This window comes from Tyto alba, unplaced genomic scaffold (assembly GCF_018691265.1).
Source record: "Tyto alba isolate M040663 unplaced genomic scaffold, T.alba_DEE_v4.0 Super-Scaffold_7, whole genome shotgun sequence".
Classification (NCBI taxonomy): Eukaryota; Metazoa; Chordata; class Aves; order Strigiformes; family Tytonidae; genus Tyto; species Tyto alba.
Window position 1 is genome coordinate 24551880 of NW_024881328.1, and position 23150 is coordinate 24575029.

The 23150-nt window shown below is 36.9% G+C and overlaps 1 protein-coding gene across 2 annotated transcripts in view; it reads right to left on the reverse strand.

The window, feature by feature from the left end:
* The window catches only part of OLA1 (Obg like ATPase 1), a 103703-nt gene that overhangs the window by 53291 nt on the left and 27262 nt on the right, over positions 1-23150 (reverse strand). The window lies entirely within an intron of this gene.

A 23150-nucleotide genomic window follows, 5' to 3' on the forward strand; every position in this document is an offset into this window, starting at 1 on the left:
CCACAAGAATTTGAGATGAAAAAGTAAAGTCAGCAGGCCTGTCATGCTGCCTGTATACAAGTGTCATCTACAATATTTCATATCCTACTATTTTAGTCTGTTACTTTACCTATCAACTCTAGAATCCAAAGCTTTATACAGATACATAAAGCATAGCACTTTGCCATTTCAGCAGAGCACTTAACACATATTTAAGAGTTTCTTCTAAATAGGAACAGGCTAGACCACTTTCCTGAAAATAGACACCACTGTATTCAACAGTATATAACCTCGTAGTAGCAAACATAGTAGCTAAATTGAACATGGCAGAACATTTTACTACACACAGTAATGGCTGAAAGACTCATGGAAAGAAAACCTTACAAATCACCCTGGCAGCCCTCACTGGCTGACCAATTTTATGCATTAAGAAAAAAAGAAGTTCTAGACAAAGAATTCTGAAGTTCTGAACGACTCTTAGTGTTTCCAAGGGAAACAGGGCTTAGAAAAAAAGGCCTGAAATCATCCGGCAGACCTTGTCCCCGTTTCAATCTACTTTATCACTGCGGTTCTGACGGTGATTAGATAATGAACCACTCAGACACACAATTTACACAGCAGCTAATTTCATCGGCCTGATTTGAGGGTATGGTTTTTAGGGGGCCATCAAAGAAGCAGATGAAGGTGCATTTGTCATATATGAGTGACAACCATTCACACTATCTGAACAAAATGGTGCTGGCCCTTATTAGAAACACATGCTATTATCACATATTTAAAGTGCAGTTGAAGCCATAATTTCAAATTGCCAACTGGAAACATAAGGGTAAAACAACCAGATATTACTGAAGCATGTGTGCTGACTTCATGCCCTTCTGAAGACAATCTGGCAACATAATTCAACTAGGATTTAAATTATCAGATAAGCAGCATCACCAAAAAAAAAAAAAAAACACACACACCCCCAAATAATACATATTTTAAAATAAAAACATTAACAATTAAAACCAGTTATTCCTGGATCAATTTTCAGAGTATTTGCATGCCTATCCTGTAACACTAAAGATATGCCTGAGAAATCAACCACAAAAATAATTTTATATTAATATTGCCAACATTAAAATCAACCCATTTTTTTCACATGGGAAGAAACTCCCCAAGGCATTTCTCGTACTAAATACAAGACAGGAAACAGTAAACTACAAACAATTCATTAACTGATATACAGAAAGTTACAGTTCTTTATTGTCATGCACATCTTAAACATCATCTTTTCTTTTAACTTACTGAAAACAGTGGGTTTAGCAATAAAGATTTTACATCAAAACACAAGGTACACAGGTTTAAAATGTTGTTATCAGTCAAATGTCAAAATCATTTTCACATAAACTTATGAAAAGTCTTTAAAACAGTGGTTACTGGAAGTTTCCTCCTCTCACATCAGCTGTGTCTCTCCAAAGATCATTAGTGAGCTCCCTTGGTACAAGGAAAATCACCTGAGCAGTAGATCCAATTCTGATGCTGACTGCGACATAACAGGCTGCTCTGTCAAACGAAAACTCACTACAGTAACCCATACCAATGCCAGGCAACTAAGAATGAGATACTGTAGCCTATGCCTTCCTCAAATCCCTGTTTGCACATCTGACACAATGGGACGTAAGCTGTTCAGACAAACAAATACTAGAAAATGTAATTTAACAGCTCTGTTCCAATTTACAAGGAAAATACTGAATAAAAAGGGGGAAAAAATAATTACAAAGATCTCACCATACAGATCTGTCGTGGTTTGAGCCCAGAGGGCAACTGAGCACCACACAGCCATTTGCTCACCCATTCCCCCTCAGGTATGGGAAGGACAAAATAAAGCAAAAGGCTCAGGAGTACAGACAGGGAGGGATGACTTGCCCATTACTGTCATGGGCAAAAGACAGACTTGTTAGGGGAAGAAAAAGGACATCAATTTAATTTAAAAACCAACGACGACAACAACAACACTTGACAGAGCAGGACAGTAAGAAGCATTACCACATCTTAAAAACACCTTTCCCCACCTCTCCCTCCTTCCCAGGCTCAGTTTTGTTCCCACTATCTCTATCTCCTCCCCCTCAGTGGTGCAGGGGAGCTGGAAATAAGGGTTACAGTCAGTCCTGCCGCTCCTAACTCCTCGGGGGGAGGCCTCCTCGCATTCTTCCCCTGCTCCAGCGTGGAGTCCCTCTCATGGGATTCAGTCCTCCATGAACTTTCTCTAACACAAGTCCTTTCCAAGGGCCACAGCTCTTCCCAAGCTGATCCAGCACAGGTCACCCTCACATGTTGCAGACCTCCCAGCATCAAACTCCAACAGTGGGGGTTTCTTCTTCCCTCTGAGTCCCGGCCTTCTTCGGGCACAATCACCTGCTCCAGCATGGGCTCCTCCACAGGCTGCAGGTGGGTCTCTGCTCCACCGTGGACCTCCATGGTGGCAGGGGGGCGGCTCTGCCATCTCACCCTGGGCTGCAAGGGGGTCTCTGCACTGGCTCACCCCCCTCCCTTCCTCCTCCTTTCTTCCACTGACCTCAACGTTCACATAGGTGTCATCTTCGCAACTCCTCCTAACTCCCACTCCTCCTCCCAAGTTCCCATTCTTAAATACGTTATCACAGAGATGCAGCCACCATCACTAATTGGCTCAGCCCTGGCCAGAGGTGGGTTCAACTTGGAGCCAGGGGAGCTTCCAGAAGCTTCTCACAGGGGCCACTGTGTACCCCCCTCCCCACTACACACACACAAACCCAGCACAAGATCAAAGAAAAGTCTACCTGCCCAGCCATCTTAACAGATGAGTAGTATTTATGCAGCTAAAAAAAAAATAGTTTATCTTTCTTCCTTGTATCATGGAAAAAAATGTCCATTACCATCAAAATAATACATTCTCAAGTTGTTTACATCTTTCTTCTGCATTTGGTATTCATGTGTTTAAAAAACAATGAAAAAACCCCACACCCAAAGACAGGAGAAAAGCTCCATGACTATAAAGGTCTTGCATTTAGAACATAAATATTAAAAAGTAAATAGCATGGTTTTGGTCTTAAGCAAGAATTCATTTTTTCTGAAAAAGCAAATGTAAGGTAAAATAGTCAATAATAACAAAACACAGCTTATATATTAGTCATATTTTTCCATTTTCTTAAACAACAGTAAAGTACTTCTCCAGCAATTATCTTCATTTCTTCACAAATTCCCATTCCTTTTCACAAAAAAATCCAGTTCTTTATTCACTGAAAACCAATTAATTCTGTGTAATTCCACCCCTATAAAACTGAATCTATGCACTTCACCTTCACTCTCATTCCACTAAATGCTTTAATAAATGGGCACTTCAACTTTTTGCCACAGTTTTCCCCAAGTCTCCTCCTCCCATCAGCCATCCTCGTGCCTGGGTCAGCCACCATCCTGCAGCTCATTTAGGCAACATCAATACAAGAGACCCATGTGTGGAAACAGGGAGTTGCTTAGTCAGGTAAGGAGCCCATCTACAGAGCTGATGATTTCCCATTCAAGGCAACAATTTAGCCATCTCTCCTCCTCACTGGGTTGCTTGACTCTTCTCATGGAAGAGATGAACTCTAGTTGCATATTCCATTAAAATATTGGATTTTGAGCTTAAATTTTCGATTCTACATTCAGACAAAAAGTGCATTTGTGCTGACAAAATTCCTTTCTAAATAGACAGGAAATCCATTAAATGAATCATGGCAGATTTTTTTTTTTCTTTAAGTTATCAGGAACACTCAGAGGAGAAAAACTGAAATAACTTCCCATTGAGACAGCCACAGTCCATAAAGAAATCGTAAACATAAGTTTTTGTATACACAAAAGGACAAACTGGCGTTAATGCCCAGATTCTGGCATAAACTGAAGGACTGTTCTTAATAAGCAACAGGCATTATTTGTGCATCTCTTGTTCATGGTCTGTCAATGCCAACTTCAGTCATCAACTTAAAGCAGATCAGCCAGAAGTGAGACAATGGGATACTCAAGGAAGAAGGAATGGAAAAAGGAGACACTGCTATGATGAAACAGCCTTAGTTATCACTCCGTCTCAATATCCATGTGGGATGTATGCAGTACTATCTGTTATGCTAACCTCAATCCTACTTTGCAATGATGGTCTAGCACAAATCACATTGAGCACCGTAGGGAATTCAATTCTGGTCTGCAGAGCTGAATGCAAACTTAACAAGCAAGAACTGGCAGTAACCTTAGGAATTATGCCCTGTGCGAGAGATGAGATCTGTTAGAAAAAGTACAGCTGTGAGAAATTAACAAAGTTAAACTATTAGAATAATGTTTTACCCAGTCTCTGGCTTAAAAAACAGTCTATATAAAAAGGTAAAGTAGTAGGAAAAAATGGAGTTATAAAACTGATTCAAGAAATAGGACATACCAGAAAACATGTATATCATTTGCAACTTACAAAGATGGAAATAATAACTCTAATATTTACCTACAAAACTTGCCTGATGCAGACTGTTAACAGTATATTGCTATTTATTAATGTGTGTCTCTGTCCTTGCTTTATTAGTGAGTGAAATTCCTCTGTCAAGCAAGGCCTTTAACTCTCTTTTGTTAGGGAAGATGATATGATAACCCCTCCTTTTCTCCCACATACACAGCAGCAAAACAGAAAGCTCAAAGGCTCTATTTTAAAATATAATGAATAGGGGACTAAGAATGACATCACTGTACAATTAAAGATACTGCAACACCTGTATGATAAGCAAGATGCACAAGGTAGACACAGGCCATGAACTCTGAGTAAGCAGCAGTGTAAGCAGCTGATATCAATCACTATGTAGAAAAGCAGCCTGTTGAAAATAAAAAGGAGCCACTAAAATATGCTGAATTGGAAGAAGCAGGAAGGGTGGGAAGTAGGTCTTGAAAGGGAAGATGACAGCAAACATGAAAATTTCAGTTTTCTGAAGGAGCAGATAAGAATATCTTGGGTATCACAAAGAAAAAGAATACCAGTTTATGGACACGTAGCGCTCTGAAGAAGGCAAATGAAAAATAAATATTGACAAAGAAATGCTGATATTGGCCTGGCTGATCACTGATTACAATAGAATCAGTGAGTAAAAACGATGGTGAGAGGGGGGAAAAGGAGATCTGGTAGTCTTATTTTGATCACAAGCAGATTACTAGCTTGAGAGCTTGGTAGAAAAGTGAGGGAGGAAAGGTTCTGTGAAATCATACTAACAGGGCATCCAGGTAAGGAGGAAAAGGACTAGAATGGGATCATTGCAGAAGAACAGAGAGAGCACACAAAGTCACCAGTCAAGAGGTAAAACCCATTCTGATTATGAGCTGTGTTTAAATACGGTGAACCCCAAACACATCTCTTCTTATTGACATAATAAAGGTTCAACTTTGGTAAATATGATGGACCTTTCCACAGTTAGAAACTTGCCTAGACACTATGTTTGCAGCATAGTCACACCTGCCAGGATACTGGCTGCTGAGGTCTGTGATCTAGCTTCCAAACTTTTCATTAAAAAAAAAAATCAATTTTTTCAAACTTGTGCTAAAAAAATTGTCTGAGGATATCGTGATATTGTGGAATTTCATCAAACAATAAACTAATCTAATTATGCCACTTATTATTTCCAGAAAAAAAAAGAAATCATACTAATTTAAAAAGATATTTAATATCAACTTCTCCAAAACTAGCTATACCACTGCATTCTCAAGACAGTATAACCTATGGACAACAACCTTCTCCAATGAATATAATAAAAATCTGTTTTCTTCCCATGTCTTCATCAACTGCATTTGCTTTCAGAACATGACTCGATACTTCTCAAACATTACCCCAAACCATGGCACCTTCCTTTTACCTACTTCCTAAAGTTATATTGTCTGTGCTCCAGAACTGCACTCCTTCTACTACAGGAGACTATAGCATACTACTATAAGAGAAAAATGAACTCAGTTTACCATATGGGGAAGAAAAAAAATATATACATAAAATACTTACTCAAGAATCTCTCCAAAGAAGACAACTAAGCTAAGTTGCCAACAACTAAGCTAAGCATATAGCAGTACAGGAAGATTACTGGGAAACCCTAATCGGTAATTTCATTATATAAAAATCTGATTAGAACTCCTCTGGTTTCTCATGTAACCCACTAGAGGTGAAGTATATCTTTATCAGAATTTAGTCAAAAAGAATTTGAACAGAATCTGTCTCTTTTATATTTTAAGTTTCATAGCTATAAGCTTTTTTTCAAATAATCTCCCAAAAGAGGCTGATGGATTCGCACTCTAGCTTGAAAGATACACCCCTGCCACTTCCTTTAGTGTAGAAGAAGAAAGACTACACAGTTACAAACATCAAGCCTGCTGTAAGTAAATAAATCTGATGTGGTAAATTCCCACAATGTTTTAGTGGCATACAGATATTAGTATTAAAACAAGGCAGGTATTTAAATAGAAAAATAGCAAAGCATAACACAGTAGCAGAATTCATTTTTTCATCTAACAGCACCAAAAGTAATGACTTAACCTGAAGTTACTAGAAACAAAGAGTTTGCAAATGATCACTGCCACATCCAGCTTCCTCTTCTATTGCCAGTGGGCCCAAACCTAATGGATTCTTCCATTTCAGGGGAGGATTTATCTTCAGCTTAGCACTTTATCTGGCTGTTTGGGTTCAAGTGTGGTGGGCTCAAGAATATTTTAAAAGCAGCATTAAAGAAGTAACACGGTGATATCTGGTTCTACACTTTGCTTTCAAGTGATACTAGATAAAAAATATCCAGAAAACAGAATGACTGGCTGAAGAAAATGTGAAATCTGACTCTGTTTTTTCCCTGAGGAAGAGCAGGAACTGTCTTACTTGTCAGGTCTTGATGGCAGCCAAGACAACAGACTACATCTTTTCTTCACATGCAAAAGTAATAGCAGATAAATACATATACAGCACAGCATTTACAAATGCCACATTTTAAACTATGTCATCTAATGGCATGCATGTTTCTTTCCATTTCTTTCAAGAATCAGCTTTAAAATTCTTTGACAAAATTTACCTCAGCCTCCAGAGATTTTTGCATTGCTTATGTTATACCTGTCAAGATCTGATGACTGTATGTTATGTATTCATCTGAACAGAACCACTACACTTAGTTACAGGCTATCATCAACCAATTCATTCTCTTGCTAAAATCAAGTCATCCAATTACTCCTTGACTAATCAAGGCTGTTTTGGCTTTTTCTTTTTTCAAAAGGTACTCAACAGCATAAACAGTTCACTTACAAGAAATGGAAAGGGGCTAATCAGCAGAATTATTGTTTTGCTGCCACAATTTGCAGTATTTAAATGTAGTTGCTGATTGGACTGAAAGTTTTATGATATAGCATATAAAACTAGTTTGACAAAAAAATGAAGCTGCCTATAGCCTAAACTTTATTGTTTCTAGCTGCTCCAAACTGCCACTAAGATGCTAAAAAACAAATCAAAATAATACTAATATAACTTATCCTATTCTACTCCTAATTGCAATTATGGAAATTAATGAATATCTTCAAGATTAATTTATATTTGATATATCAGTTGCTTCATTTCTTTAATTATCCTTATCCTTAAAGTAAAATGAAACAAAATATTTGGGTAATATTAAGCCTAACATAACAGCATTTAGGCATCTTGTATTCATTTACAAGAGGTAAGCAACTGTGTTGGTATATGTTATGCTGTAATTAAGTGATACTTACAATTTGATCAGAATCTCAACTGCATCACAAGCTGAAACTCCCATTGGTATTTAGGGTAATAACCAGCCTTTTTTGTCAATAATCTATAAGAGAATGTTTAATAATGCCACTAAAAACCAGACCTAGAGCATAATTGATACTTGCACTTCCTCTCCAGCATACATTCTACATTCAACGACTATTATCAAAAAGAGCTGCTCATCACAGACTGATATGGCACATCACAATACAAATACATACCCTGTTATAAGCCCTGAAATAAATGAGCAGTAATATCTATCTGGTCACTTACTGGGGTGGAAATGGGTGAGAAAACAAAAGAAATAGAATAGTGTAACTTGGGTGGGGCGCTAGAAGCAGGGTACTTCTTTGAGCTATCAAAAGAAACAAGACTACAAGTGTCAAAAACCATTAAATTATAAATCATATATGTATTTAAGACTGGCTTGACATACTATCATCGGTATTTTAAAGAGTTAAATAGTAAAGGATACTGCTATTTCTGACTGAGGTACAAGTATATTTAATATTATTGAATGTATTAAACTTTGATGATGGTACATTTTACTACGCATACTCATGATTAGAAGGGCAAAAGAATACTGTCAGAGTCAACATTTTACAGCTCCTTAAACATAGCACGTGTTAACAAAGAGCCAACAAATAAAGTAGGTTTAGCATGTTTTCCCTTGCAAGCTAATTTCAAGTGAAATTAATCACCTGTAACACAAACCTAATATTCTTTAAGCAGAGTAATTTTCAGTTGAAGAAGGTGCACCTGCCTACATCTTCAAGATAAGCAAAATCAAGTACAAAAAACATTAAATAAAATGCTGTAGTAAACCTTGACTTCTGAAGAAAGAATTTTTTCAGACATCTTTTGTGGCTTTGTTTTGTGCTACAGCCCTTTAAGTTTTGTCTTCATAAAGCCCTAACTAGTTGTAATCACTCACAGTCTAATTGTGGACATTTATCTGCTTTTCTTATGCATAGAACATAGCTATTAAAGCTGAATGGTGATGGTGTGAAGTATAGGTTAAATTGGGTGAAATTAAAGCAAATTACTCTGGGATGTGGAACTCTGAAAATAGAAACCGCCAATGATTTGCAACCCTCTTGATGATCAGCTTCACAGAACCCTAAATGACAAGAAAACTTACATATTTTAAAGTTAACTAGATTTTTTTTTTAAATAATATGTATAAATTTATTTAAAATGCAAGCAGTCACTGTGGCAATAATTATTTTATTTTACCTGCATCGTAGAAATATAAGAAAAGATTTTAATTCCCATTAAAAACACTTGTTTTTATTCTCAAGTTTAGCTGATTTTTAGCAACTGAAAAACAGTTCAGAATATTAGGTGCGGCATTAATTACTCTGAGCACAACGTTACAGTTTATGCGTACCATATGGCTATACAGACACAGGATGGTAAAAGCAGCTGCTCTGGGCTCTCTTGACTGGTGCGGTATTACGACTCAAATTCATTACTTACCTATATAAAAGATAAGCAGCTACATTTACCCTGCTGAGCCCTAACACCGCACCAGTCAAGAGAGTGCAAATCAAGCACTGCTCCCCAAAAGTCTGAAATAGTGGCTGAATGGCAGTCCTTTCAATATTAAATCTATTGGGAGTATTTGAGAAAAAAGGGCAAGTCTGTTTCTGCGGCAGCAGACACACAATGAGAGCATGTAGCAGCAATACAGGATTTTAACTGACTGTAGTACCAACTTCTTGAGCATACAAAGAATTTACATTTGCATAAAAGTACTCCTCAAGTGAATACTGTACAAGGTCAGAGATGAGAATTATAACTTCCCTGGGAAACACTGAGGCAAAGCAATTCATTTCATGACACATAAGTCAGCAGAAGAAACCACAATTCTGTTCCTGGTAGAAGCAGTTTTAACAGAAAAAAAGTTGTTACCAAGACAGTCACTCCAATGAGCTTATCTGTAAAATCTTGTTCCAGAGCCCTTACCCTTGAGTCTGTCTGACAAATATTAGTGATTTATTTCAGATGTAAAATGTGTTTACTTGCCATTGCTCTTTCGTCCTAGCACCACTGAGATGTAGTCAACACTCCACAGGCAAAACCTTCTACCTGCTGAGATTTGCTATCAAGTTGGTCACATTGGGTAAAGGACATTTGACAGCTGAAGGAATAAATCTTTGAGCTCTTCATGCCTCCATTTGTAGAGGGCTCACTCTGACTGCCTTTGACCATATATCTGAAATACTATCACTGCATTGCCCACCAAACAGTGCTTGGGACAAATTCCATGGTTACTCTTCTTGCAACACACTTTAGCCAGGATCACAGCACACTGTACTTGGCTTGGACTATCAGGAGACACTAGGAAAGGCAGTACTCGATCTAAAACTTTGAGATGGCTGGCATATCCCATAAATTGTTTAAAATAAAAATTCCCCAAGAAAAACTAGCCTCTTTGTTCAGATTTTTCCAAAACACAGCTGTATTAACTGGAAGAAGAACAGTCATTTGGAACCTAGCCCTAACCACCACAGAACATCCAAAACCCAAAAGGGCTGAAGAACATGAACGTTTGCTTCAGAGACAACTGCTCTTGTCAACCTGAGCTCAGGCATGCTCTGCTTTATGTTACTTTCTGTCCTAATGTCTGAAAACCTTCCTTTGTGAGTTTAAGTCGTGAAAAGAGAAGCAAACAGGAAGGAGAGTCTCCACAGTATCATCCTCCCTGGCGAGTGCTCCCATGGCAGTACTGCCTCCATCTGTATACTGCACATCCAGACCATTCACAGAAGACAATGTTCCTACTCAAAAGTAGACTGGAACTCATGTATTTGCAATCTGATGGTGTCTACACCATACCAAAACATAGTTCATAAGCAGAAAGCATTCGGAAAGTACAAATATGCCTACATTTATAACTGTGTATTCATATTACTTCTACCATCACTAACTCCATGGTGCATTTTACCCTTTCTTTTTGAAGGTCAGTCATCAAGGTCTTTCCTTTAGGAATATTCAGTGCCAAGCTCTACGGTGTCAGTCTTAACTGAAATCTCTGAGAGTCATTATACCAAAACATAATTGCTAACAATAACTGTGATTTTAAGACAAAATGTTTACACAGATCATGAATACAACTAGAAGCCATCAGTAGAAACCTATAGAGCAGGTCTATCTGGCCTTGAATGACCAGACATACAGGAAATATTTTAATTATTCATGGACAATTTATCTGGGTCACAGACTGAGTATGCCAAGGCTGCAGAAATATCAAAAAAACTCACTTGAGCCCTGAAATGCTTACTGGGTCTGGCATAGCACTGCGTAGCTGTTACCGTGACACTACTCCTACTGAATCACTTTGGATACCTAATGCTGCCACAAAGTCCAAGTCATTAAACTCTGCTGAGCCCATCTTGGCTCCTGTGCAGAGGCAGCTCAACTCTCTGTTCCGTATTCCTCAAGAACTTGGAGGGTTACTAGTCTTCGTAAAATAATGCAGAGAATGAACAGTTCAGTTCAGCACAGAATGTAAAACCACCCTCCTGGAATCCACGATGAAGGATGTAAAAGGATTTCAGTAAAGCACCTCCTTTTCAAAGATGTCTAAAGCAATGTCTTAAGCTATCTAAATATGTAGACAAAACTCAGCAATGACAAGTTTTCAGCTACAAGAGATTAGTTACCTAGGCAGTTCCTCAGTATTCTGAAACTTAAAATTTCATTGCTGTTATGATAAAACAAGAGTACTACAAAACTGTCAAACTTCTTGCAGTGCCTTAAAAAATGGATTATGGAATGTAGCAGAGTGGAAAAAAAAAAAAAAAACACAAACGTTTACAGGTCAGTCATGGTTTACAAAAAAAGTAACTGAGTTTTTAGAAGAAGGGTATTTCTAAGGAGTTGTAAACTCAGCTCATCATCTGTTAAAAACGAAGAACCTTATTCTCCATATCTGAATGTTTCTCCTTTGAGGACCTATTTCATTGCACAATGGAAGTGAGGAGGAGTAAACATACCTGAGGAAAGACTAGCCAATGTGTAACACAAATGAGAGTTGCCAAAGACTTAAGTAAGCAAAAAACGTTTATCAGTGCTGTTATGCATGCATATGCCCTGCATAAGTTTCTAATGAAGTGCTGTGTTGCTAAGTGAGTAAAGTATCTTTAAAAACAAAATCAGAAAGCTTCTCAGTAAACTTACCTTATAAAAATGTGCTCATACAACCTTCCCTCTGGACATTCTGGACTACATTCATAACCAAATACATAAACTTAATGCACAAGTAGCACTACAGTTCATCCAGATTTATTCCTTGCAAATCAATTCAAATTTTATAAGAGTGCTGCCTATTGGTTTCTGTTAATACAAATCCTGTTAATTTTAAAAATTAAATCATTAGCTGGTTAAGAGTCAGTTTGTTCTTCGCATATGATTTTTCAGAATCAATTATTTTCAACAAATTAGAGGTGATGTCACAGTTCTTAGGACCACACATTACAGGCTCAGAATCACAAGAAATACTAAATTACCTTTCTAGAACAGCACCAGAAATATTGGAAACAAAAAGGTAATACATAATTTGCATCTTATTTGAGATGCTAGATGTGATAAAGAGGGCTTGCAATATTTCCCGTTCAATGCTCAAATCTTAATGTAACAGTTAACCAGATAAAATTCAATACTAATCTTACTTTTGATGTTAATTCCTTCCCCTTCCTTATAAAACTCAGAACAGCGTCCCAACACAAAACTAAACATATTACCTGCTATAGATTGGCTGACCAGTTACATGGGAAGCAACTCATTATTCTGTACATGATTTCAATTTCAGTAAAGTGATCCCTAAGACTCAGGGATTCGCTTTTCTTTCTAGTAAGATTTTAATTCAATGGCAACTACATCATGGAAGATATCAGTTGTGTTCTGTAACTATCTGGCACCATCTAGTAGCCACTGGAGTCTTCTTTACTAACTCTCATTAACAGATTGTGTTAAGCGATTGTGACAAGGATGATACTGAACAGACAGGCAAGAAATAACACAAACTTCTTGATATGAATTTGACATGGTCAAGAAAATGTTCTATGCTGAATTAGGTACATACAGCTATAGACAGTAACTACTTGTACACTGAGCAAATGCCTTCTGCCTTCCTTGAAAAAGTACATTAAATACTTGTGCATATGTTGAAGTTTCCAAGTAATTTAAGAATCTGTTGGCAAATTTTAGCAATAGTTGACAAAATGCATTGCTTTATGCAGGCATACAAACATTTTCTGCTTATACCCTTTCCAAATCCTGAAAACATGCAAATAAGTTAGAAACCAAGAAAGAAAACATATGTTTTGATTAACTTGGGACAGTGTCTGGTAGGCCCAAAAATTGGGAAAGGGGCAGGAGAAGGGGGGCGGGGGGGGGGGGGGGGGGGACAGGGGCAGCAATATGAGCATATCAAGGCTACTTCATTAAGTTCCTGAGGTGTGGCTTGGTAGAAATCTTCATTTCCAACAGTACTACTCCTTTAGCCTGTGAGCAAATACAAACACACAGCCCCACCATTCTGCTCCTTGAAAAATAAATATATAAATGGGATACTTTTGCAACATCTAACCACAGCTTTTTAGGCTGAAACGGTTCTTCTCCTTTTACTTTAGATGTCAAATCCATCACAGAAAAGAATTTTGTTTTTAAAAGACTTCCTCAATGAAGCAGTTCATTTCTCTGCCATTTAGCTCACTGTATTTTTACAAGCACCAGGCTGAGCAAACTATGATTGAGAGAAGCCATCTTATGCACATTGCTGTTGTCCCACATCATTCAGAACAAACCTTTTTAGATCGTTAACTACCACAGGAGTGCTGATTACACAGGCACCAGCAATTTCCTAACCAATGACCACCTGAACAATGATGTGTTCAGCTTCTCAGACCCTGAAGCCTTTCAGAGGTGAATCATTTCACAGTTTGGAACTAGATCTCCATAGCAACTTCCCTTTGAGGGTTTTAGAATCACCATCCCGTAATTCTATGATCATCAAGCTCAACCATTCCCAATGGTTCTTTTCACAGCAGATGGAAAAGGAAGCCTTGAAATTTTACAGTCTATTTCAAGCAATTCATCTGGCAGCCTATTAGAATTCAAAATATTTCGACCTTCAATCACAAAGCATGTTATCTGAAGCTGTGGTGATCTCAAGTCAAGACAAGCAGACGTTTTAGTCTAATCATCCATGATGAGAAGAGACTGACAAAAACTCTTAATTCAACCACCATCAAAATGCTTATTTTAACTGCATGAAAGTCTTTCAACAGGCAATGAAAACACACCATGTACCATTTTATCACAACCTTCCATTCAAGGGAAATATGAATTCTGAATATTGGCATGGATCTTTGCACTCCCCGACTGCTTCTGAACAAATATCTGCTTCCTAAAAGTCAGTTTAAATCCAATTCTACCACATTATTTTCAACAGCTGTCAAGAAAAATGATGGAAGCAAACTGCAATTAATCTTCTCATGATTGAGTACAATAATGCTGTAAATGAATTACTTATTGATGGATCCAGTTTGTTATAGGCATCTTCTAAGAAAGCCAAATCAGTTATGTCTGAGAAAATAAATACCAATTAAATTATGAAAACATAACATTGGTTAAAATCTCTAAGTAAAGTTCAGTTTCATGACAATCATAATCAGTTGGGGGGGGTGGGGGGGAAGGGGGTGGTTTCCCCCTCTGTTCCTGATTCCCAACTCAATTCCCTCCGTTTAGAGTTAAAGAAACATTCTACTCAAATGTTTCAGTCAGCCACTGAAATATTCCATTCAGGGGCACAAAAGCTTTCAATTTTAAAACCTTTCATCGAAAGCCCAGGTTGATTCATTCATATTTTTTATCAACCTTAAATATGAGTTAAATTCAAATGTATTTAAATCTAAGTTATACACTCCTTACTATATTAATAACTGTGGGTCAAATTCCCACCCCTCCAAAAATAAAAAAAAAAAAAAAACCCAAACACCAAAAAACCCCCCAAAACAGTCTTCCCCACCCCAAATAACTCTGTAAGGTTAACTCTAGAAATACTTTACTCTTGTTACTACATTTTCATCAAGGTACAAAGTATCAAAATGCAGTGGTGAATAAACACTAATTAGATAAACATGAGTTATCTGATGACTACAGAATCCAGAAGACTCACTTTCTATACAAAAATGCCACCAATAGTATTTAACAGGATCAGCAGTAAGTTTAGTAAAAGAAAAAATATTACCATTTAGTGATTTGACAGTGAAACTTTGATATTTAAAACAACTGCTTAAAATGTATCAAACTTAAAAGAAACAACAGAAGTATCCACCTGTACCAAAGTCCCACTATTTTCAGTGTCCACTATGAAAAGTGAAATAAGGGAAATTAACAAGTATGTTACATTTTATAACAATTGTAGGGGCAGGAACACTTAATTGTTTTATTTTCTTTGAATGAATAAATTCGCCTTCAGTGTCCCTAAGCAGGCAGTTAACTCAGAGTGGCCACAATTGAGACCCTCTCTACAGCACTTAAAATGCCACATTTTATTAGGCCACTGGGAAAAAACAACAAACCAACCCCCCAGCTGACCTATCCTCCTAGGGATAGACATTGTTGAGCCACACTCTTATTCTACTTCAAAGAAAAACTCTATAAAAAGAAAAACTTATTTAAAAAGCCCACAAAACTAAAAGATCTTGAGTATGATTTTTGATTGGTGGTTTACTGAGAGTTAATATTTTTGGCAAAGTAATTTTGAAAACATTCTGTAAAAGAAATTATGACAAAAATCTTTGGGGTATTAAACTGGTACAACAAAGGATTTATCTTAATATATTTTGCATAACTTGCAAAGATAGCTCATGATCAGAGCTATATAACTGCTTACACTGAACTTCCTGAAGATCTGAGGGGAAATGTGTGAACATAACCACAAAATTTAACTAGGGATGAAGCTAGAATTTAAGATATAGTAAAGCAAATGAAAAAGTTATGCATCAACTAAAAATCTAAACTGTTTATTTCTATGTACAGTCAACTGAAACAAATACGGATTTTATTCTTGCAGTCTGAGAAATAAACGCCATGGATAAAACCTCTTGAGTATTTAAAGCACTCTCCTACAAAGATCAGAGATTAAGGCAATTATACATAAACAATATTAAAATTCTTAGTGGTTTACAGTCTTAGATCAGTTACTTCAATAGCCAGTATAAAAACTACTGCAAATATCTTCGTAAAGGAGACGAAGAGGTTAAGGGATACATTTTACAATACTCAAAAATTTTTCTCAAAAAAAAATTTTCACCTTTTTTATTTTAATACGGAAGGTAATCAAGTGTATTTGTTATCAGAAACTTCTATACAGCTTAGCTTAATTTGTCTGCTGACCAAACATAACATAACCATTAAGCACAACATGTGATTTAGCATTGTTCTATCTGGAATTGAATATAAAACTGCCCATGATCACCTAGTTATTTAAGCATCTTGCTAATTAGAAAGTACAACTGTCACTGTGGCAATACTTACTTACATGCGCAGACAGAACTATATACATGTAATTTATCTACCAGTAATGTAGCTATTACTAAATGTAATTTGAACAGGAGCATATTTTTTTTTAATTCTTAAGTGATAGTCAATGATAAGTATCTTGCATTGTACAATTAGACTGTCAGCAAAGGATACCTATTAGTAACACATACACAAATCATCTGAGAGTTACATGTTCACAATCTATTCTATGATTACGCACAGTTATGATTCAAAGTATTTTCATGGTATTTTACCAGATATTTCTCGTAAATAGTAATTTTAAAACCTAGGAGGCAATTCTTAAAAGTGTCTTCACATACTAAGAATGAGACTGCTTTTTTAGCTTTTCCTCCTCCAAATATCCCCACCACTGTATCTGAAAAACCTCATCTTAAGCACAGGAGTTATATATTAGCTTACCGTTTAACAATCTAGAATAACCTTAAGTTTATTTCATAACATATAATCAAGCAACATACGGTAATTAAAGCACACTGAAAACAGCAGTTACTAGCTAATTAACATTACAGAAACACTCTTCTTAATGATAGAAAAAGACAAAGATGTTATAAAGTACTGTAGTATGAGGTACAGTTTGTTATAAATCTTTTTGTTTAAAACATCAAAAACTTCAACTTAGGAAATTGGAATTACAGTACTTTATGAAACAAAAATGTCAATGCAAGTCATGCACAGTTAGGTAAACAGTTTAGGGACTACCCTTTCACCACGTGGTTCATGTAGGGCAAGCACCATTCATACAAATTGTTGCACCCCTCAGGATGGCTCAGCACTTGCAAACACACCCAACCCCTGTATTATCCTTACTCAGGCAGAGTTAAAGAACTAATACAGTTCCACTATTTTGATGGCAGTAAGATGTATTTTGCCATCACCACACCGCCTGAACTGCAGCTAGGGACAAGCAGCAAAGAACAACTCGAGCTGTGATGATGGCAACCTGGCCCGGAGTTAGGGGACAGCTGCCAAGACAGACGCTGTGTTCTTCTAAATGCACTGGTTTACAACATCAATTCAGCAATGTACTTTGTTAGCTAATTGTTTTCTGCAATTAAATTACCCCTTTAAAACAGTGGCAATATTTTATCTTTACATGCTATTTTAAAACCCAGCTTCTATTTATTATATCATATTTTATATTTGACTATATTAACAGTAACACCTAAAAAACACTTGCTAGGTAAAACTGTGTGTACACAGAGCCCTAACAAGTAGTCTCTTTGGAGACCAACACTTTCATATGAAAATACCTTCTGATATTTTTTCCCCACCATTATTCACCAGCTTCTATATATGCTTATCTCTTATTATAATCCTTCATTATTTAACATAATTTTTTAACATCAGGAATTATTGTGTCACATTCTTTGCCAAACACGGTGCATATGAAGGTATATTAGCTTTCCCCACAATTTCGTGATTACTAGACATAAAAACACACGGATTACAGCTCTAAATTAGCTGTTGTTTAGTAGTAAACAAGATCAGGCCTTCCATAAAATTCGGCACACAACCACAATTAATTCTGTGCTCACATATAGGCACAGGACAGTGAACAAACAAAAACATAGCCATCACCAAATGGACAGCAGACTGCCTGTCTCCATGGCATTGCCTTTGTTTCCTATAAACTGGCAACAGTATGTACACCTTTGCAGGGGGCTTTACATTTTGAAATCCAAAAGAAGTGCTTATATAAAGGTACACTCAAATTCTCAAATATCCACAGTTCTCTACATATGCATGTCAGTATGAACATTTTTATCATGCAACAAAAAATGTCAAGCAGGCCACCAGAGATCACCTTTTTGCATGAGGAAACATGTATCTTCAAATATCCCCTCTCTGATCAAAAAAAAGTATTTGAAATCCAGACATTTCAGAATGCAACATAATCAATACTAATGTTATCAACCTTCACATGACCACTGTCCTGCCTTTTTAAACATTACTGCTACCACAACTTTTTTAATAGGTTGTGATATAAACTGTCAAACTGACAGGCAGTCAGAAGGGCCTCTGAAAAAGGCTATGTCAGTTGCTAATTCCAACACGCAACTTCTTTTGTTCAAGGTCTGGTTTGGTAGCGGTCTTATTTTCCTGATAAACTAAGCCTAAAAATCATTCTTAGACAGAATGAATATTCCCTCCATCTCAGAACACTCTGGCTTTCAACAAAACTCTCCAGAAAAAAAAGGAAGATACTAGCCATCGTGCTTCTGGCAATTTTTGCAGTACCTTAAGAAAGTCCTTGTTCATCAGCACCTAAATCTATAAAGAAAAAAATCTTCATCCAATTATTGCTGCAAGGTTCCTTGCAATTTCTTCCCCAAAAGCTATCATGTAGCACTTGTCTTGGACCTTGTCTATCCTGAAGAGGCTATCATTTTTATAAAAATATACGGAATTATTTTAGAGTTTCTATAACTAGTAGACTCAGTAGATGCTGAAACACAATATTTAGACTTTTCCACATTAGATGAAAGATAGATGACAAAAAACAACCCCAAACTTTCAAAGGGCATGGAAAAGGCATATAGAATATTTAAGCATTTACATAAACACCTCTAACACTGTTGCTATAGATGGCTCCCCAGAACAGCAAGTCAAGCACCATCACTTCATGAAGTTTCACTCAACTTGCAGCCTGCTCACCATTTGCCCATGGGAAAGAAGGCTGACAGAAGCAAGCCAGCGGCCAGAAGAATTGTCCAAGCAAACTTCACATCCCCTGCTAGTTGAAAGAGGAGAATCTTGACAGAAAAATAAGATCTCTTAAGTGTTACAACCTATTTTTCAGTAACCTTACAATTTCAAACCAGTTTGTTATGAACACACAGTTCACTGTTCAATTTTTCCCCTTTTGTAACAACCCAGACAAAGAATACTATACATACCTTTTTACATAATGAAATGTTCTAACCTAAATTGGATCGGGGATGAAAAATTCCATATCACATAACACACAAAAAAAATGTTACCCATCTAAGATTCTTTCCCTTTCATTTGTCAGGAAAACCCCGATGTTCAGAGCTTATGAAAATATCATGCAGAAACTTCAAAGTGGTTAGAAACACACCACAAATCAACAAGAGACTGTTCTGCTAAAAAAAAAAAAAAAATAATTTGAAGAAAGCATAGATGCTGCAGTGGTATGAAAAGAGGCTGCATTTTAAGATCAGCAAGCCAGTGTTTACTCCATGCTGATTTTTCAAACTATTTGTTTCTATGAAATAATTTTCTGAAGTTTTTTGAGATGTTATTGCAGAAAAGAGCACCTTCCAAAAAGCTATAAAGCTGTTAAGTTTCTGCTCCATCATGTATCTAATAGTACATGTATATGAAATCTTTTCCTTTAAATGAATTGATAGGCAGTATAGCTAAGAAGAAACAAGTTAAGTGAACAGAAGATGGATTACCTTTGACTAGGCTCTCGATTTCGATGAAAAATCAGAACTCTGATCACAATTTAATTTTCCTTGTGGTTTACTGATTACTAACCTTAAAAATGTTCTCCAAGTCATTAAAATCATCTGTTTCTTTACAATGTGCTTTCAGTTACTGGCTTTCAATTTTCAACACAACATTGCTGATAATATTACAATATCCCCTCCTCCTAAGAGAGGCCATTAGAGCCTGTTTGCATTCCACGGGAAGACGTTGCCTTGCTCTTGCTCTCGGATGTGGCTCCATCTGCCTTCCTCCCCCACACTGCCATGCCCAAACCCAGCTTACCCATCTAGTCACTCCATCAAGACATTAAAACTGGTGGCATACCATACATATGAGACTGATTTATGCATTCAAACTGCATTATATGAGTAATCTTTTCCTTTACCAAAGATTTCCAAAAGTCTCTTAAACATCCTGAATTTTTCATTCCTGTTATGTGGAAATATTTCTATGCAGTGCTTGTATAATATAAAAATAACACACTTCTGCAAAATTATGCTTGTTCTGAAACAAAGAACAGCTATTTGTTCTCCAAGACAAAGTTTAAAACACAGGGGGAAAAAAAAAAAAAAAAAACTTCACACTGGTTTTATAGGTGAGATCTGAAATATCTGTACGTTAAACTGGGGCTTAACCTATCAAATTCCGCCAAATTTAACACTTTAATTTAGAACAATTTTTCTATAGCTGCAGTGGTCCCAAAGATATCTTTCTAGTCAAGAAGCTATTAGTTCTCTGAGACTGCAAACAAATTAGTGTTTCTTATATTTTCACTGCTCTAGTACAATAAATTAACAACATTCTAGTAAATAGCACCACTGACGTACAAAATACTGTTAACCAACGTCATTCTGCTGTTACATAGCAAGAAAACAAAAAGTAGGGAGGCAAAAAACCCCAAACCGGCAACTACTACCACGTGCAGAGGAATTCTAAAAAAAAAAAAAAAAAAAAAGTCCATAAAGAGAAAGATGAGAGAAAAGCATAACTTGAGGTTTTTAGCTGACAAAGGCAGCATCTCTCTCCAGCAGGGAGGGAATTTGGATGCTGCTTATGAGAACCAGATGAAGGGACATGAAGAAGTAAGGACTGCTTGTGCGACTGCGACACACGAGCTGGGAACGATGGCGGGCTGGGGCTGCAACCACCTGTCGGCAGGCAGGCGCCTGGGGCAGCCCAAACACACTTTCTAGGCAGGTAGCACCCGGCACCCCTGCGGGCTCCTGGCATCACCCTTCCTGGAAATCCCACGTTCCCTCTCCTGAATACAGCCTGACACATGACAACAGAGCAGAAATCAAGCTGTCCAGCCTGCAACAGCGAGGACCAAGCACGGGGCCGCCGACAACAGGCTTGTATCACCCTTACTAGGGGGGGTATGAAGGGACAAATCAACTACAAGGAAGTATTCTCTCTCTTTCCACACAAGAAGAATGTGTATTTGTAAATGATCAGTTAACTCATACGCTAAATTATTCATTCTACGTGGCACAGATACAGTAATGTCAGTCTGCAGATGTAATCAATACAGGAGAGGGGAGGGTGCTTATTTTTGTGTTTTATAAATATATACTGATTAGTTTAGGTTCAGACCAAGCCATCTTTATTCACACTGAGCAGAACTTGACTGCAATTCATGGAATTTAAATCACAAATACAGTATAACTAAATAAAAGAATTGTGCCCTTGGAAAGGATATAGAAATACTTTAAAAAGTCACTTTCGTTCTCTTCCTGCTTGCTTACATTCCAAGAAAAACAACAACAGGAAAACATGTGAAAGAATGAGAGCAAGAATCAGCAATTTACCAGTTAGCATCTTAGAATGACGTTGGAATAATAAAATAAAAAATATTATCTTGTTAAAGTGATTGTTGTTAATGGTTTATCAGTTTAAACATAACTGAAATGCAAGCATTAAAATAATCAAATTCTTATCAAAGCCACTGTATTGGAAAGGTTACTATGTAAGTACAGCTGCATTTTTAAATAGTGTTCTACATGGTCTTTAGCTTGCATTTATATCCTTTTCATATCCCACCACTACAGGATTATTGTTGGAACAGTGCTGTAATCATTATTTAACTGTAAGCTACTTTTAACTTTATTTTTATTGGTAGACTGGGGGATTACATGAAATACCACTGAATATTTTTCCCCCTCCTTTGTAAGAGCTTTAACTAGTAAAGCAAGAAATCTGTCAGCATCGTGATATCTGGCTTTAAGAAATTCAGTATCAAGCTTCAGCAATTTTTGTGCCAGTTGTGACCACTATGAACAGACTCCTTGCTCCACCAGGGCCATACAAAGTGTTTGGAACACATGAGCAAACGGAGTTGGATTTATTTCACTTCACCATCAGCACAAGGGGGAGGAGGTTTGAGAAAAAAATGGAGTTGCTAGGGCAAGCGGTCCCTAATTTGCAGTATTCCTCAGAAGGGTAATTTTACTAGATCAACATTATGTGAAAGAATAGGAACTTATATGCTGCTGTCTCGGTTCTGGACCGAGGAGGAGGGGTGACCACTAAAGGCAGCCTTTAATGCTCCAGGACTGATATGCAGCCACAGAGATTTTATCACAGATTGAGTAGAGCCAGTAATTCCTCATGCAAATTACTACAGAATTACACAGTTGCCATGTATTCCCTACAAAAATAAAGTAATTTAATATAAAAATCAGTAATGATGTAGCTTTGTTATTGCCTAGTTCCTTCAAATAGGAACTCTGGCTCACACAATTTTAAGTATATGGAAGTTTTAAAGAGATATTATTCCTTTAATTAGGTTATGTGGAACAAGGCAGGCCTATTACATACTTAACACAACCAACATACAAAAATTAGTATAATTTTACATGATTTATTGCACTTTCCACAAAAATCATCCTTTACTGAAGACTACAGAATTTGAAGAGGACACGTCAGTACTTCCCATGAATTTCTATAGCACTGAGTATCTGTTTTAACACAAGGAAAACAACTTAAAGAAATCATAACAGTCACATGCAAATTCTCTCCATTCACTTTGAAGTGGAAAGACATGAAAATAAAATAAAAATACAGCAATAACAGGAACAGAACATCACAGATTAGGAATTTCCAACAGAGAAAGCCATTCAGTAGATATCTGTACAGTCATTACTACATTAGGGTCAGAATCAGAAAACCCTGTATGTGTTATCAAAACCAGGGTTTGCTTTTGGGTTTTCTTTTAAACCGTGCAAACTAAAACTACTCCATTCATGTCAAAATGTGTTCATATGGAACAAAACATCTCCTGCAGTCCAGATCACTTTACTGCAAGGCTTTTTTCTCTGTTGCAATATCATCATGTGCCATTAATTTTCTAGTTTAAAAAAAAAAAATA